This window comes from Odocoileus virginianus, chromosome 32, assembly GCF_023699985.2.
Source record: "Odocoileus virginianus isolate 20LAN1187 ecotype Illinois chromosome 32, Ovbor_1.2, whole genome shotgun sequence".
Lineage (NCBI taxonomy): Eukaryota > Metazoa > Chordata > Mammalia > Artiodactyla > Cervidae > Odocoileus > Odocoileus virginianus.
In genome coordinates, this window is record NC_069705.1 from 36,161,512 (window position 1) to 36,179,989 (window position 18,478).

Sequence of the window (18,478 nt, forward strand, 5' to 3'; positions counted from 1 at the left end):
TTTAGTTTTTTGAGAAACCTCCATCCTGTTTTCCGTGGTGGCTGCACCAATTTGCAGTCCCAAAGGCAGACACGTTTAAATACGGAAGGAGGTAAGTGTGGGCTGGCGGGCGCTCATACCTGGTCTCACGTGAGATAAAAGAGAAGGTGGCTGGGGTGTTACAGAGAATTAGAACCAGCTCTCAGCCCAGGCTCAGGGCTGGCATCATGAGAGCTCCAGTTACCTGCGATGACATACTTTTCTTGGAGACCAGTCCTTTACGTGAACCCTGAGTCTAACCTGTCCCTTCAAAGACAGGAGGCCTTTCTACAGCAACACGACTGTTTAATCAGAGGTTCTCTGAGAGTGGAAGCCACGTTTTCTTGTCAGCTAATTTGGAAGCTGGGTGCTGGGGAGTGGGCTATGGCTATGGTACCTGTCCCACTCACAGAATGAATTTTGAGGAACATTTCTGTATATTAAGATGTTTCTAAAAGTTGGGTGAAACTTTTTGTGGTGGAATATTCACACAACAGTTGAGTGAGACTGTTCACTTCTCTACCCTGGGGAACCACTGCTAACTCTGGTTTGCCTCCTTTTTGTCTTATTGTACCATTTTATGTGTCACAAATACTTCTGGCCTCTCAATTAATAGGTGCACATTTACTGTTGAATAATTAATACATACCTATGAGTCTGACATTGACAAGAACTGGGGCCATGCCCCAGGCCCAGGGGCTTGAGTCTCTGGGCTCAGAGATGCAGACCCTCCCAACCCTCCTGCAGGGCCTGCTGGGTTTTTTCCTGGTGGCTCTGAGCCAGCATTTTTAAAAATTTGGTGTTGATTAGGTTGAGAGAGGAGAGACTTATTTTCTCTCAGATCAGACTTCTCCTAATCTCCTCTAATCCTTTTTTTGTTTTTAACTCTGTTTTTGAAATCTGGAGCAGAGTTTTGGTTGATCCAAGTTTTTGGTCCAACAGAGAGACTCACAGACTTAAAGAACAAACATATAGTTGCCAGGGGGAAGGATGGGGGAGGGATGGTGGGGGAGTTTGGGATGGACATGTACACACTGCTCTATATAAAATGGATAACCAAGAAGGTTCTACTGTATATCACAGGGAACTCTGCTGTATGTTATGTAGCATAACATAACATATGGATGGGAGGGGAGTTTGGGGGAGAATGAATACCTATGTATGTATGACTGAGTCCCTTTGCTGTCCACCTGAAATTATCACAACATGGTTAATTGACTATATTCCAATACAAGATTAAAAGTTTAATTAAAAAAAAGTTTGCGGCCCAAAGGCAATACCATGTAATTCTCAGTGCTATCGTTTATTATCTGGGTTTACTTGAATAAGTTTCATAAACTCTTTGACCATCTGTACCTCAACAATAAAGTACAGAGAGTAATAAATGTCCTGTTTAGTCCACAGGGAAAGTCCTATGAGTTAATGATATGAAATTGGCTTGTAAACTGCAGATTACCACGTAGCCGGTGGATCACCCATGTGGCCCTGGGCAGGAATGATCAGTGAGGGCTGGTGAGCAATAGCAAGACAGCTTAAAGATTGTGGCACGGGCTCCTCACAAGGGAGCTGGGACTTCCCTTCTTTATCTTAATGCAGTCTAAGTGGGACTCAGCCACTCTCCTATGCAGCCATTTAAAATTGTCATGACCACTGCTAATTGTCAGCAAGGATAAGCATTAGCCCAGTTTTGCAGATGAAACTGGGGTTCAGAGAGGCTGAGTGACTTTCCCTGGGCCACCCAGCTAGTTAATGGCAGTGTTGTAGGGAACGACATGCATTTCCCACGCACTCCTGCCTCCAGGCACCATGTAGATCTGCCAAAGGGAGAAGACACCGGTAGAAAATGAGAAGGCAGGAACTGGTAAGAAGCCAAGGTAATCATCTTCCTGAGCTTCTAAAGGCATCTCCTCTGTGCTTCTAGTTTCGGCCAGAATGCTGCTTCATCCAAGGGCCTGGCTTTCATCAGGCAGGTTCACCAGGACCCCAGCTTCTGTGAGGTGCTCCCTGTCCCAGGCTCTGGGAAGGTTACCTCCTTCCTCACTGTGTCCCTCTGGTCCCAGGGATAGTAGTGTCTTTATGCTATTGCAAAAAAATTTTTTGGCCGCACCATGTGGCTTGTGGGATATTGGTTCCTGAATCAGGTATTGAGCTCAGGCCCGGGGAAGTGAGAGCTCAGAGTCCTAAGCCCTGGACCACCAGTGACTTCCCTGCTGTTGCAAGTTCTGAGGTGACTCCCGATACATTTATTTGATTTCTCAGCTCTCCTATCACCTCTATAACCAATTGTCTATAGTAAACTCCTCCCTTTTGAGGTCCTTACATTTATTTCAACTTATCATATTTTCTTCAGCTGTTGAGTTTTGACTGTCTTCTAAGAAAGCAGGGCTTCCCTGGTGGCTCAGATGGTGAAGAATCTACCTGCAATTCGAGAGACCCAGGTTTGATCCCTGGGTCAGGAAGATCCCCTGGAGAAGAAAATGGCTATGCACGCCAGTATTCTTACCTGGAAAATCCCATGGACAGAGGAGCCTGATGGGCTACAGTCCATAGAGTTGCGAAGAGTTGGATCAAAGCCATGCTCTAAATCATAGCAATATTGAAATTCTATTCATTCTTCCCCTTGTGGTGGCGATACTGTGTTGTCGCCAGCTAGAATGACACTTGGCTACACTCTGCCTCCTGTCTACTTTATCAGAATCTTAAGATTCAGCATCCAGTGGGAGCTTCAAGACAATGACATGGAGTTGCCAGTTGCTACCAACTTATCATGGTCCTTTGTTAAAGCATGTCAGAATTGTGTGCTTCCTGTTGTAGGTGTGTATGTGAGGCAGTTTCTAGAATTCCAACTTATCACTGTTATTTTAGCTTAATTAATTTTCTCCAAAAGAATCTAATGAAGAAAACAGGAAAAACCAAGCCTTTCCTTAACTATGTAACCATAGACTGCCTTTTGGGCTTCCCAGGTGGTACAGTGGTAAAGAATCTGCCTGCCAGTGCAGAAGATATAAGAGACTCGAGTTCAATCCCTGGGTCAGGAAGATTTTCCACTGAAGGTAATGGCAACCCACTCCAGTATTCTTGCCTGGGAAATCCCACGGACAGAGGAGCCTGGCAGACTACAGTCCAGGTCACAAAGAGTCGGACACAACTGAGAATGCAAGGATGCATAGACACCTTTTACTTCTGGAGGAGTGTAGGTGCTCAGTCTGGGGCCCTCTATGGAGGTATTTAGTTTTGTTAGTAGTTTGGCCTCCGTGGAGGTTGAAAAATCAGCTTAGCACTTTGTCCCATCCCCCTGCTTTATGCATTAATATATCTGCCTATCTCCCAAAGGATCTGAAATGTTACTCCTGCTTTAAAAGATATTGTCTTCACTTCAAATTCACACCAGAGAACTACAGTTCAACATGAGGAAGTGGACCCAGCGAGAACAGGCTATATCTCACACTACGTGACTGAGCTGTTAGTCTCCACCAAACCCCCTGGGTGTGGACTAGTATTTTATATCATCTTCAGACAGCAAGTATTCTTGGCATTCTTGCATATTCCAGGCATGAGTAAACATTGTTGACCCTCTAAGATTTCTGAAAATACTCTTGAACTGTGAACATTTTATTTGACATCTCGCTTCATCCACTGTATCAAAATAAAAGGAAATGTCAATAGAAGGTGAAGGGAGGAAGTAAAAAGAAAAAACAAGTGTGGGAGTGAGGGATGCCTGGATCACCATGAGTCATGGACTCGTGATCTGGTTGATGAGGCCGAGCAGAATCAGAGCCACACTGCTCTCCTCAGGAGCCAGGGCACATGGTGTGGAAGCACAGAGCAAGTCAGCGGACAGTCAACAGTCTAACGTGGCCATGTGGACAGCTTGGGGACAAGCCTGCCTTGATTCGGAAAACATGGGGACCATGGCAAGAATTCATGATGACGGAGATCTAAGACGTAACTCATCTAACATGCTGAGGTCACCAACATCTACCTCCACACCCACCATGTCTCATCTTCATACAACTATCCCCCACTCCTCTGAACGTGGACCACTGTAAGCTAGCCAGATCCACTGATTCCTCACCACTGTCTTGATGATAAACAATCTTCAGGATTTTACTCATGGGTCCAGCAGACACAGAGATACTTGTTAGCTTTGAGAAAGGGCAAATAAACTAGCAAAGTGAGTCCACGTCCATAGTCTGCATCAACTCTGCATAGAGAGCTCCTCTTAGGTGCTACTTGAGTCACAAGTCCAAATCCTCTCAAATTACCCTAACTGACTTTGCTTCAAGTGAAAACTGTGCTTACTTGAAATTGCCTAAGAATATTACAAGAAGAAAAAATGAGGGCCATTGCATAGGGGAGAGAACCTCTCAGGACAGAAGAGGCAGAAGCTTAGTCTCCATTATCAAACTTCCCAAGAGTGGTCTATACCACTACATATTCCCTCAGCCTATTGGTCCTAAATTTATTGCTTCCTGGCATCTGTTTCAAGAAATTCGTCAAAGGCACTCTTTCCAAGTTCAATAATGACCTTGACATCGCCAATCCAATGGTTTCTTTGTCCGTAATCCTTTGACTTGATTTCTTTTCAACATGTGATTTGTGGCACTATGTTCAGGTTTGAAACCTGTCCATCTACTTCAACTCAACATCCAGAAAACTTTGTGGATAGTTAATCTATATTAAGACCTTGGGGCATGATGACTTAAAAGATAGAAGACATACAGTTTTCATATCTGTTCTCTTTTGATGGTTGTCTATGATTCATTATGGGATTTTTCTTTTTTCTGTTCTCTAAGCCTCTAAAGGGCTTCCCTGGTGGCTCAGGGAATACAGGAGACTTGGGTTCAATCCCTGGGTTGGGAAGAACCCCTGAAGAAGGGAATGGCAACCAACTCCACTATTCTTGCCTGGAGAATTCCATGGACAGAGCAGCCTGGTGGGCTACAGTCCTTGGGGTCACAAAGAGTTGGACACAACTGAGCGACTAACACTTTCACTTTCACTTTCAAGCCCCTAAAAGAGAGTATCTTCAAGAATTTAACATTATCATAATGATGATAATAACGATGATCACCATCATGATAGCTGACATTTGTTGAGCACAGACATTTTTTTGTGCCAGACACTCTGCCGAGAAGGTCTATATGCATTTATTTCATGTGAATCATGCAATAATTCAATAAGGTTAATATAATTTTCTGCATTTCACATATGAAGAAGCCACAACATAGAGAGGATAGATAAGGTACCCCATCATCTTTATATATTGAATATTAAAGTTTTACTTCTGGTCCTCTTATTGCTGCACATAATTCCTGGGATGTGGATTATCTATGTCTCTACACAGATGGCTTCCATCTTTATCACTACTCTGGACCACTCTCTCAATTTTCTGATCTTTACATCTTTTTAAAGAGCACTGCCTCCTGGGACCCTATCATCACCTCAGCATGTAATCTTCCATCATCTTGGCTTTTCAATTGCTTGGCAATAGAAGGCAGAAATTAAAATCTTTCTGATTCTTCTCTTTTCCCAATTATTCAAATGCAATCTGTGTCCAGTCAATTCATCCCACACGTGTTTGCACAATCTATTAATACAAAACCCAGACTAAATGCCAACTTTTCATGATGCTGACCACCCTGGCTGAAAGTGCTTGCTCCTTACTTTGCATTCATGCAGGGCATATTTTGTAACACACTTGGAACTACTGCCTAACTCCTTAGTAAATATCATATCCTATCACTATTTGTGGACCTTTCTTATCACCTTTAATAGACAGTGCCTTTTTATTTGTGTCCTTGAGTTAATGAGAAAGTACTCATGTCCTACATTGCTTTCATCCTTTGAATAATTTGAAGTATTTTCAACTAAGAAACTTAGGGAAAAAACTATTACAAAGAGAAATAATACCAGAAGAGTTAGGAAATAGAGACTATCAGCAGGTAAACAAAGTCAACAAAGGATTTACAAAGGACAACAATCCAAACAAATTTATGTTTTAGCAAACAAAATTTACAGCAAATATAATAAAGGTTAGAGGATTATGAGGCTAAAGGTCAGGAAACTAAGAGCTGAAGTGAGTACTGTTTAGTTTCCCCCCAAAACAATGGGATAAAGAGACAGACCTGAGAGTGAGAAGCACCTAAGAGGCAGAATACGAAGTTAGTACGACTGAGCATGCGAGAAGGAATTAGGAGTGAGACAAAGCAGACTCGGGAGACCACCAGTGTTCTGCACAGGGGATAGGTAAATGGAATTGTCATCAACATGCAGAGACGATCAAGCTGGTGACTCCCAGTGGGAAACACGCTCTGGAGAGAGAACCAGGCTGGAGATGTGACACCTTTTAACAGGCTCCAACTTGTTCAGGAATCTGAAGGCTTAGTAGTGATGTGGGGTAGTGTGCATTTTTCCAGAGTCTAAAATCACACCCAACAAGGTGGGGCTACTCTCCTGACTCCTGAGGGCAAAATCGAGGACAATACCTCAAACATTCATGTAAGTCTCCTCAAAGACCTCCTCCTACCCATCTGACAGCAATGTTTTCATTTCAAGTAGAATGAAGTGTGCAGGACACTTTACTTTCTGTTGATACTTTTATACTTTAATCAGATTCTTTGCATTTCACCCTCAGCCCCAGTGAAAACTTATCTGACAGCAACTCTTGCCACTAGCCTACCCAGTCTGCTGGCTGCTTCCTCGAGCAGGAATTTTGGGGTACAGGTGGCTCTTAGTAAAAAGACATGTAGTGAACTCATTAATGGGTAGGGACTGCAGGGAGGAAAAGAGGAAACCTCAGGGAAAACTTGTGAAAACATAGGGCTTTTGCCACTAGTATATAAAAACTGAAACTAGAAATGAACCTGTTGGCTGTTGCTAAAATAAGCTATGGGAAACCATCTAAGACTTTGCACATAATGACTGACACCTACTGAACTGTTATGTACTTAGCACTGTAATTCTTGCTATAATGCACTTTTTGTGACCCCCCCAAAAAAAAAGCACTTCATTTGTGAAGTCAGTGTTACAATCTGGATTTTAAGAATAAGGAAATTGAGGTTGAGAAAAATGAAGTAAGCTGGTAAAATTCAAGTTTGGAGTTCAGGCCCATTAGGGTCGTGGGCATGCATGCCCAGTCAGGTTTGACTTTTTTGTGAGCCCATGGACTGGAACCTACCAGGTTCCTCTGTCAATAGGATTCTCCAGAATACTGGAGTGAGTTGTCATTTCCTTCCCTGGGGGATCTTCACTACCCAGGAATTGAACCCAAGTCTCCTGCGGAGAAGGATCTGGGGAACTGAAAAAAGGTCAGTTTTCATTCCAATCCCAAAGAAAGGCAATCCCAAAAAATGCTCAAACTACTGCACAATTGCACTCATCTCACACGCTAGTAAAGTAATGCTCAAAATTCTCCAAGCCAGGCTTCAGCAATATGTGAACCGTGAACTTCCAGATGTTCAAGCTGGTTTTAGAAACAGCAAAGGAACCAGAGATCAAATTGCCAACATCCACTGGATCATCGAAAAAGCAAGAGAGTTCCAGAAAAACATCTATTTCTGCTTTATTGACTATGCCAAAGCCTTCGATTGTGTAGATCACAATAAACTGTGGAAAATTCTGAAAGAGATGGGAATACCAGACCACCTGACCTGCCTCTTGAGAAATCTGTATGCAGGTCAGGAAGCAACAGTTAGAACTGGACATGGAACAACAGACTGGCTCCAAATAGGAAAAGGAGTACGTCAAGGCTGTATATTGTCACCCTGCTTATTTAACTTATATGCAGAGTACACCATGAGAAACACTAGGCTGGAGGAAGTACAAGCTGGAGTCAAGACTGCCGGGAGAAATATCAATAACCTCAGATATGAAGATAACACCAGCCTTATGGCAGAAAGTGAAGAAGAACTAAAGGGCCTCTTGATGAAAGTGAAAGAGAAGAGTGAAAAAATTGGCTTAAAGCTCAATATTCAGAAAACTAAGATCAAGGCATCTGGTCCCATCACTGCATGGCAAATAGATGGGGAAACAGTGGAAATAGTGTCAGACTTTATTTTTCTGGGCTTCAAAATCACTGCAGACGGTGATTGCAGCCATGAAATTAAAAGACACTTGCTCCTTAGAAGGAAAGTTATGACCAACCTAGACAGCATATTAAAAAGCAGAGACATCACTTTGTCAACAAAGGTCCATCTAGTCAAGGCTATGGTTTTTCCAGTGGTCATGTATGGATGTGAGAGTTGGACTATGAAGAAAGCTGAGCACAGAAGAATTGATGCTTTTGAACTGTGGTGTTGGAGAAGACTCCTGAGAGTCCCTTGGATTGCAAGGAGATCCAACCAGTCCATCCTGAAGGAGATCAGTCCTGGGTGTTCATTGGAAGGACTGATGCTGAAGCTGAAACTCCAATACTTTGGGCACCTGATGCGAAGAGCTGACTCATTTGAAAAGACCCTGATTCTGGGAAAGATTGAGGGTAGGAGGAGAAGGGGACGACAGAGGATGAGATGGTTGGATGGCATCACCAACTCAATGGACATGGGTTTGGGTGGACTCCGGGAGTTGGTGATGGACAGGGAGGCCTGGTGTGCTGTAGTTCGTGGGGTCGCAAAGAGTGGGGCATGACTGAGTGACTGAACTGAACTGAACTCCTGCATCTCCTACATTGCAGGTGGATCCTTTACACACTGAGCCACCTGGGAAGCCCTATTAGGGTCACAGAGAGTGCTAAATATGTATTTTACTACTTGAGGTCATTACAACTATGCTTTTTGTATCCATCTTTTTGTCAAAGGTTTTGTGAGTAGGGTTTCCCAATGGAAGGGTGAATGACCATATGTGGTGGAAAATGAGCAGAGAAGGACCTGGGGAGCTGAAGTTAAACCTCATCCACTCGACCCAAACCATAGAGCTGTTTTGAAATTTCCCATTTAAAACTCTTATGGAAGTATCGGGCTTTCCAGGTGGACTAGTGGTAAAGAAACTGCCGACACAAGAGCTGTAAGAGATGCAGGTTCAATCCCTGGGTTGGGTAGATCTTCTGAGGAGGGCATGGCAACCCACTCCAGTATTCTTGCCTGGAGAATCCCAAGGACAGTGGAGCCTGGGAGGCTACAGTCCATGGGGTCGACACGACTGAAGCGACTCAGCACGCCAGCACACAAATAGAAGTACCACTGTGACATTCACAATGCCAGAGCCCCATGAGAAATTCAATCAGATGATGAATTTGGCATCTCCACCTAAATATTCCATATTTTCAAAAATATCTTATGATTGTGTACATCAGAAATCAGAAAACTGGGACTTCGCTGGTGGTTCAGTGATTAAGACTCTGTGCTTCCATTGCAGGTTGTATGGGTTCAATCCCTGGTTGAGGAATGGGGATCCCACATACCGGGTGGCATGGACAAAAATTTTTTTTAAAAAGAAACCCAGAAAACTTTTTCTGCAAAAGCCTGGACAACGCGTACTTTTAGGCTTTGCTGGTCATATGCTTTTTGTTGCAACCACTCAATGCTGCAGGTAAAGTGCAAAAGCAGTCATAAACAATAAATACATGGGCATGGCTTTGTTTCATAAAACTTTGTGAAAACAGTTAGCAGCTGGGTTTAGCCAGTGGGCTGGCTGCTGGAATGTCTTTGTGAGATGAGTAGGTAGGTGGCCTCTGAAGACACCTGCCCTTATAAAGCTGTGTAACCCCCATTTGTTGCTTGTGGCCTGGCCTCACTGACTCACTTCTAACAAACAAAAGTGATGGATGCCACTCCCGAGATAAGAGGAGAGTGGGCTCAGTTTTGGGTGCCCACTTGCTCTCTTACTTGCTGCCATTGAGGGAAACCAGGTGCCATGTTTGGAGCTGCCCTGAGAGGCCCATGTAGCCAGGAGCTGAAGACGATTTTTCGTGGGAACAGCCAGTGGGAACTGACTCTTAGTCTAACAGCCTGGGACACACCAGCTCCTGCCAACAGCTCCCAGAGTGAGCGTAGCGATGAGAGCTTTCTAACGGAGCCACAGGTTGGCTGACGGCCGGACTGGATCTCCATGAACGCTTTGGTTGAGAAGTACCCAGCTGAGCCATTAGCTTAGCTGCGATGGTTTTCACAATACACAGAAATTGTGAGATCCCATTTGCTGCTTTCAGCCATTAAGTTTTGAGGTCATTTGTTACGCAGTGATGGTTAACTACTATGGTGAGGCGTTCTACAAACAATGCTCTATGGGATCTGGAGACGAGCTTTTCGGTCTCAAGGTTTTTGACAAATTTACTGTGTGAATTTAGGTTAGCTGCTGACCCAGTGTGGGCCTTCCATTTCCTCTCTGCCTGCCGAAAAAACAGGAATCATGCATTTCTGAGGTTATTATAGCTTTAATTCTTCATAGTTCATTTAATTGAGTCAAACTGATTTCTGTCTCTGAGCCAGAGTTGTGCATTGGCAACCCATGGGTAAAACACAACATACTAGCTTATTGTGATATAATTATGAACATTTAAAGGACTAAAGATTCTGCAGAAAAACCCAGATTTCTGGCATTTTTCAGGAAAATTCAATGATTTAAGTCATATTTTCATACTGTAACTTCAAAGAGTATCCAAAGATCTCTCCCCCTTTATACAGAATGGGACCCCCAGAGTAGGGTGGGACCCTCATGAGTCATTTTTCACTGACCTGTCTCACTTAGTCATAATACCTGGCCCTGAAGGGCTTTAGGAAGCTGCTTAAATTATATTCCGTCTTGCTTTGAGAGCTCCCCTGAAACACAGCAAAGGTGTTCTCTTACCTTCTGCTTATGTCTGAGGCCAGGACATTGCCCATATAATGGCTCAGTCTACCCTTTGTGAAACCCAGCTGTGTCATGATAGCTGGGTCCTGCTGCCCAGACCTCAGGGAGACTCGGCAGGTTGTGAGTCTGGTCGGTGCCTTTCCTACGTTCTCTTTCCCCACCACAGATCTAGAAGACCTCTCCTCTCTCCCACAGCCTTTACAGGGAGACACATGCACACACAAATACACACACAGAATGACAGAACTCACTCTAGCTCAGATGAAACCTACATGTGTGTCTTATATTCCCTCTGCTCCTGATACATAAGAGCCTGAAAAACTCCCCCCTTTGCCACTTCTGGCAGGTCCTTACCATTCCTCTTAAAGGATGTCATTTATCCTCTAACAATCTCTGTGAAAAGAGTTTCTGTTCTTTCTTCTTTCGCATTCTTTCTCCTTCTCCTTCCTTCCTTTTCACCACTCTACTTGACAGTCATGGGCACATGTTTCTATATATCTGTGCTGTTTGTGTGTATCTTCTTCTTTTGAGCACTAGGGATCAGTTCATGAAAAATACAGTCTATATAATATATGTATACATGTACCTGTTTAAATTACTGTCTTAAAATGTGTTTTGTTTCGAGGGTGTTTTTGCGTTTGGTAATAAGCATTTCACAAGACATGTCTGTTTTTGGAAACACTCTGGCCCAGGGCCAAATCTTGGGTTTAGCTGTCTGGTTATGTACACATACTCACAGCTTACAACACCTGTTCAGACCTGCATGCCCAGCTAAGGAACTTGTCTACTGGATGACAACCTACAAAAACTGGGGGGAAAATCAACGATATCTCTAGATGTTTTCAAGCACAATACACATTTTAGGAAAAATAACTGATAATGGCCTGGACTTTATTCTCCTGGAGGTTGGTGTTTAGAGTCACCAGACTGTCCTATATTGTGACTATGATGGCTCACTGAACAAAAAACCCCCGGGGTGCCTAGGGCAGGATGCCCTGCTTTCCAAAGGGCCACATTTGCCTCTAGGGCAACAGAGAATGAGATAGTTAAACAGTATCACTGACTCAATGGACATGATATTGAGCGAACTCCAGGAGATGGTGAAAGACAGGGAATCCTGGCATGCCGCAGTCCATGGGGTCACAATGAGTCAGACACGACTAGGCAACTGAACAACAGTGGTGGTGGGCTCTCTAGCTTCTTCGGAACTGGATTTTATTAGAGACAGTGATGCTCAGTATCAGAGGCTGTCTTGCTCAGCTGCCTGAAGTTTCTGTTTAAGTCTCACTTCAGGGACCCTTTTGAGTTCTGCCTCTTCCCTGGGGAAGTGTGGAAGCTCCAGATGCCAGCTTGCAGAGCCCCTGCAAGACTGCACCTTTTCACTCAAGACAGGAAACCATAACGTGTTCCCAAATCTCGTTCACCTCCCCTGTGTGTCTTGCTCTTGTTTCTCTCTCCCCCTATTCTTCTGTCTCTGTGTGCTTGTATCTGTCATGGCCTGGTTCCTCCCTCCTCCTCTGTCTCTGTCTCCCCGTGTGTGTGTCTTCCGGCCGAGTGGTCTCTCTTCCTCTGCTCTGGAGGACAGTACCATGGTCTCTGGGTCTCTCCACGTCAGAAGTCTCCTTCTGAGTGTTTCCAGCTCTGAGAACCCCCTTCCACACCCAAGGGAGTTTCCTGACCAGGAAGTTTCCTTCTCCGGCCAGGCTGGCGCCACCAGGTGAGTGTGGGAGAGCCTGACAAGAACACACAGACCCTTCCTGTCCATAAATCTGGCCACAGAGCTCCGTAATGACACATCCTTTGAAGGTTCATGGGAAAGAGATAACAGATAAGAATCAACCCTCATTTTCTGTGGGGAGAAGAGCTCAAGGTGGGAGTCAGCTCATCTCAGACTAACCATTCTCAAATCCCAAATGAGCCAAGCATAGGGCTGTGAGTGGGTCTTCTCTCTATATGAGGAAATATGACCAAGTTGACATGGTCAAAGCCACACTTTTAGGGGAGTTTGTTTACTTTTTAAAAACAACTGTTTTCTAGCTTTGTTATTAACAGTAAACAAAATCTCCAGACTTAAAGGGAGCTTCAAGTTCATGTAATAAAATACTTTATGTGATGGTTAAATCCTGCCTTTTTTGAACACTTCTAATGTTACTGAACTCATTGTTTCCAAGAGGATCCCATTTTACTTTCAGCTGCTATGTCTATTATTTTATTTTTCTCCTTATTTTTTTAAATTTATTTATTTTAATTAGAGGCTAATTACTTTACAATATTGTGGTGGTTTTTGCCATACACGGACATGAATCAGCCATAGGTGTACATGTGTTCCCCATCCTGAACCCCCCTCTCACCTCCCTCCCCATCCCATCCCTCAAGGTCATCCCAGTGCACCAGCCCCGAGCACCCTGCCTCATGCATCCAACCTGGACTGGTGATCTATTTCACATATGATAATATACATATGATAATATACAATGCTATTCTCTCAAATCATCCCACCCTCGCCTTCTCCCACAGAGTTCAAAAGACTGTTCTATACATCTGTGTCTCTTTTGCTATCTCGAATATAGGGTTGTCATGACCATCTTTCTAAATTCCATATATATGCGTTAGTATATGGTATTGGTGTTTTTCTTTCTGACTTACTTCACTCTGTATAATAGGCTCCAGTTTCATCCACCTCATTAGAACTGATTCAGATCTGTTCTTTTTAACGGCTGAGTAATATTCCATTGTATATATGTACCACAGATTTCTTTCCCCAAATCTTGTCTCATTGTTCCTGTCTTGGTTCCTGGTTCTCAAAAACCTCCCTCCCTTCCTTTTGGTTACTTTCTTCTCTTCTCATTTTCTTTCCTTTTTAGTCTGACTGTGTCCTTTTTAAAAATTTTTTTGGACTTTTTCATTTTTAAATTTGAGGTATAGTTGACATATAAAGTTGTAAGATCATGATGTGGTTCAGATGGTAAAGAATCTGTCTGCAATGCAGGAGACCCAGTTTCTATCCCTGGGTTGGGAAGATCCCCTGGAGAAATGAATGGCAACCCACTCCAGTATTCTTGTCTGGAGAATCCCATGGATAGAGGAGTCAGGTGGGCTATGGTCCAAAGGGTCACAAAGAGTCAGACATGACTGAGTGACTAAGCATACACATGATACCGACATCATGATGATTCAAAATATGTGCACATTTTGAAAGAATTCTCCACCCCCATCCTGCATCTAGTTAATCAATACATCCAGCACCTCATATCTAGATCTTCTTTTTTGGAGGTGGGGGTGAGAAACTTTTCCCTGGTTTCCTTTCTTCCTCTCTTTTGAAATTTGAACACAAATTTCAAACTTGGCCAGAGTAGCAATGAGTCAGGACCAGCTGCTAAGACTATAGTGATTCTGGGGAGAAGTGAATTGGGTTGCATCTCCTTTCTTTCCCCAAGAATTTTCACCTTCAATAGAAAAGTTCTTTTACCTCCAAATTAAAGCCCTGTATTGGTTCCCTGAAATCTTGTTGAGGAAACTAGAGACTCAAACAAGTAATTAGGGTTTCTGGAGGTCTTGAGAAGTCTATAGGAAGAGGATTTCAGACTTTCAAACTTCCTGGCAGGCAGGAATGGACATTGAGCAAATTGGTGTCAGTTCATGTTCGGATCTGAAGAACTAACTTTGAGTCAATGTCCCCCAAATAGGGACTACTTATCTGGAAGAGGTAGAGGGGGGATTTCCTGGACGACAGTTCCTGGGCTGGGGTTTCCTATTAGACACAAATCTCTGTTCTCACTCTTTATATCTCCATGGATGCCATCAAGTGTAAAAATGCACCATTTTTTTAATGCATTAATTAAAAAAAAAGTTGAATTATAAACAATGTATTTTTATCACATGGAATCTTAACTTTACACTTATTGAATGAACTCTGAAATTTGTTTAGACATAATTACTTATTTTATTTTATGCTTTTATATGAGTTTAAGGAAAAAAAAGGTGTTTCCATATCAAGAATACTGTTTATGTTAAGGAAGCAATTCTTATAAGACTGTTTAACTTGGACTTTTTTCAAGGACGCCAACACCTGTTAGGAAAATTTTGATGGTGATATATTTTTAATCTTAATGAAGGTGTCAACAGAAAGTTTCTAGTCAAAAACCAGAACCTAACGTCTTTTCTCAAATGGCACTTCCGTAGTTGGTTATTGGAGCAGGGGTGCAGGGCTTGCACAGGGATGCACCAGCTACACCACCAGGAGGGGAGGACCAGGTACCACAAGACCCTCGCCCTCCGTGGGGGGTCATCTGCTCAAGCCCTGTGGTCCTCAGGGACATCTTGGCAGCATTTAAGAATTACGTGTGGCCCCCAAGGCACCACCTATAGGGTCTAGCACCTGAAGAGGAAAGGGGCTGGAGTGGGAAATCCTGGAACGAGGCTTTCTGCCATCTTGGTGTTCCATCCTTCTTTTCAAGAGGAGCTGTCTCTCCACCAAATTCCTTTCCCAAGACTCACGGTGTCCTCCCTGCACAGGAGCAGAGGGTGGAGATGTCCGAATGACGGGGAGCAGAGGAGGGCCGGCCGGGCTCCGGGGATGTGGGTTCCCACGCTGAGCCAGCCTGGGGCTCCCTGGCTCCACTGTGGCCTGACCAGCTGACGGCTGCACCGTGGTGACTCACGGAACAAGATGTTCAGGTATGATGCCTGCTGCAGGTGTGGTGCGGTTCCAGGTGAGCACCACAGGAAACTGGAAAAGCCACACATTTCACTTGTTGTTGTCACTGGGTTGCTCCTGTGAGGAAGCTGGGGGAGCTCAGACCAGCTTGGACCAGTTCTCAGTCCAAGTCCAGGCGGGTGTCCTCCCCCTTCAGGAATCGTCTTCCCTAGCCCTGTGGTCCTCAGGGACATCTTGGCAGCATTTAAGAATTACATGTGGCCCCCAAGGTACCACTTATAGGGTCTGATGGATTGTCTAGGGTGGATCCTTAGCTGACTCTGTAATGGCACCTGAGTGAAACTGTTGTGTATCCAGACTGAGAACCACGGCCTCAGGTAGAGAGCTGGGGTTCCCAGGAGCCCCCTCCAGCAGTTCACTACCTTCTCCTGCAGTCACATGACCGCTGGCACCACCGCAGCCACCCAACAGGTAAGGCTCCGAGTGAGTGGAACACAGAGAAGTTGCAGTGAACCCTGGTAAACATCATTTCACCACATGAACCCACAGACGCATAAAAACCTGTGAGAGGAAAGGATGGCCCTCCTCCTCAGAAAGCGAGAAGGCGCCCTCAGAGGAGACGGGTCACATGATCCACTTCATGTCAGACAGACAGGCATATTCGGGAGGATATATCTCACTGCTGGGGGCCGGGGGAGGTGGGCTCGTTTGTACGGAGAAAGAGTGGTCTGAGGAGAGATGTCAGATGAGCAACACCCCATTCCAGACAGAGAGAGAGCATTCCCTGAGGAGAAACTTGGAGTCCTGGGCCTTGACCTCAGGGAGGTTAACAGCTCTCGTTGAAGACAAGGCCTGGTGCCTCACTCTTGTCCTCAGACACAGAGACAGGCTGCAGACTCCTGAGTTTGGAAGCTCCTTACTTCACCCCCAAGTAACAGATGGAGCCCGGGACCACGGTGGATTTCTGAGCTTCTAGGGGCCTGGGTTTTCCTGGCTTTTACGTACATGACCATGCATCTTCTGAGAAGATGGCACTATTGGCGCTTCATGGAGGAGGAATCTGCGGGCGGTTCCGGAAGAGGGAGCTTAACAGGCTGAGCTAGTGCAACATGACTGTGAGCATGTACAGCCTGTGGCCTCACACAAGAGCTAGTTTGAATGGTTTTCTTTTTTGTTGTTGGTGGTGGTGTTAAAATTTCATCTGAGTCTTTTATTGCTGCATCACCAAGGACAGCATGATTTTTCAGACAGCACAGAATTGCTGTGGGAAACAAGCAGGTGGCATCTGGCCTGAGAGATTTTTCATGAGATGAGCACACTCACCTCCCCAGCACAGAGTTTCACAGGTGGGATCTGGTGGCAAAGGTCATCTTCAGAGGCAGGTGAGGGGGCAAGCTTCTCACTTTTCTCTGTAGTTTGTTGTTGTTTAGTCACTGAGTTGTGTCTGAACCCAGGGACTGTAGCACACCAGGCTTCTCTGTCCACGGGATTATCCCAGCAAGAATACTAGACTGAGTTGCCATTTCCTCCCTGTGGGGAGGGAGGTGGATCTTCCTGACCCAGGGATCAAATTCACATCTCTTGTGTCTCCTGCTTGGCAGGCAGATTCTTTACCACTGAGCCCCCGGGGAAGCCCCTCTCAGCTCTGTCTTCAAAGACCCCAAGATTCGGGGAGAACAAGTGCCTTCGTCTGAAGAGTCCAGATGAACATGACAAAGACGATCAACATTCAGCTGAGGGACTGTTTCACCCATGAAGGGTTCAAACACCCTCTCATGTTATAACTGTACAGAGAAAGAGCTTGTGTAAATGTGTCCATGTATATGCATGTCTATATTTTCATTACTAAACTGCTCCACCTACAGGAATTCAAATACAATGTGTACTATTTCCACATCGAAAAACAATCTCAAATCACTCTCCCTGTGTCTTATTTGAATCAAGAAGATTCCAACATTAAATAACAAAAGTTTAATGACCCATTTGAGATCAGCAGATACAAACATATGACCACATTACAAATGAAGAGCGTGACAGGGATGAGTTACAGGACTAGAATTCGGGGGGTTTGATTCCTTGCTTAAGAATCTTTCCATGATTGCTTCTCAGCCTTTTGGCTAAGATCAGGTGAAGAGTCTTTCCATGAAACTGTGTTGCCTATGTAGGGGAGGGGAGAGCTGGTGGTTTTGTTAAATGACCTTTTGGGGCCTTTTTGGCCTAAGATTCTGTGTCTGGAGGGCATGGGGTGGTGGGTGAACATTTGTGGTGGAGACTCTTCAGGGCTTCTGGCAGCCTCGCTCCTCTAGTTCTGCTGCTCGCAGCGGGGAGCCGGGAGCCCTGAAAATGAATGGGTCACGTGCTCAGCTGTGAGGCAGTACAACAGGGCAGAGCTGCTGAGAGCTTTGTCCTACTTTCTGGCCGTTTGTGAGAGAGAAGGGGTGGGGGCAGGCGTTAGGCTGTGACAGGGATGTGGAGATCACCACAGGGGGATATCCCATGTCCTGTCCTCAAGTCAGAAAGGACAGCAGCAGTGGTGGACTGAAGATCTGTCTGAGGCTTGAATTATTCATTCCTTCATCTGTTTCACATTGACTGTGCTTGGCTGGTCACTAAAGTCCCACAGAGGAGAAAGACCCAGACCTGTCCTGAGGATTTCCAAGTGCAACGAGATAAGCAGACATGTGAGTAATTAACAACAGCACAATGACAGGTCCTAAAAGGGGAGGAAGTTAAGTGAAGTGAAGTGAATTGGCTCAGTCGTGTCTGACCCTTTGCGACCCCATGGACTGTAGCCTACCAGGCTCCTCCGTCCATGGAATTTTCTAGGCAAGAGTACTGGAGTGGGTTGCCATTTCCTTCTCCAGGGGATCTTCCACTTTACTGTCTAAACCACCAGGGAAGCCAAAAAAAGGGGAGGTGGGGAGCACCAAGGAGCCTGAGGGCCACGAGCCATAGTGATAGACTCCGCTATGCTGGGCAGGGCAGGGCCCCGGGGGGGCCTGAGTGGGGGACGTT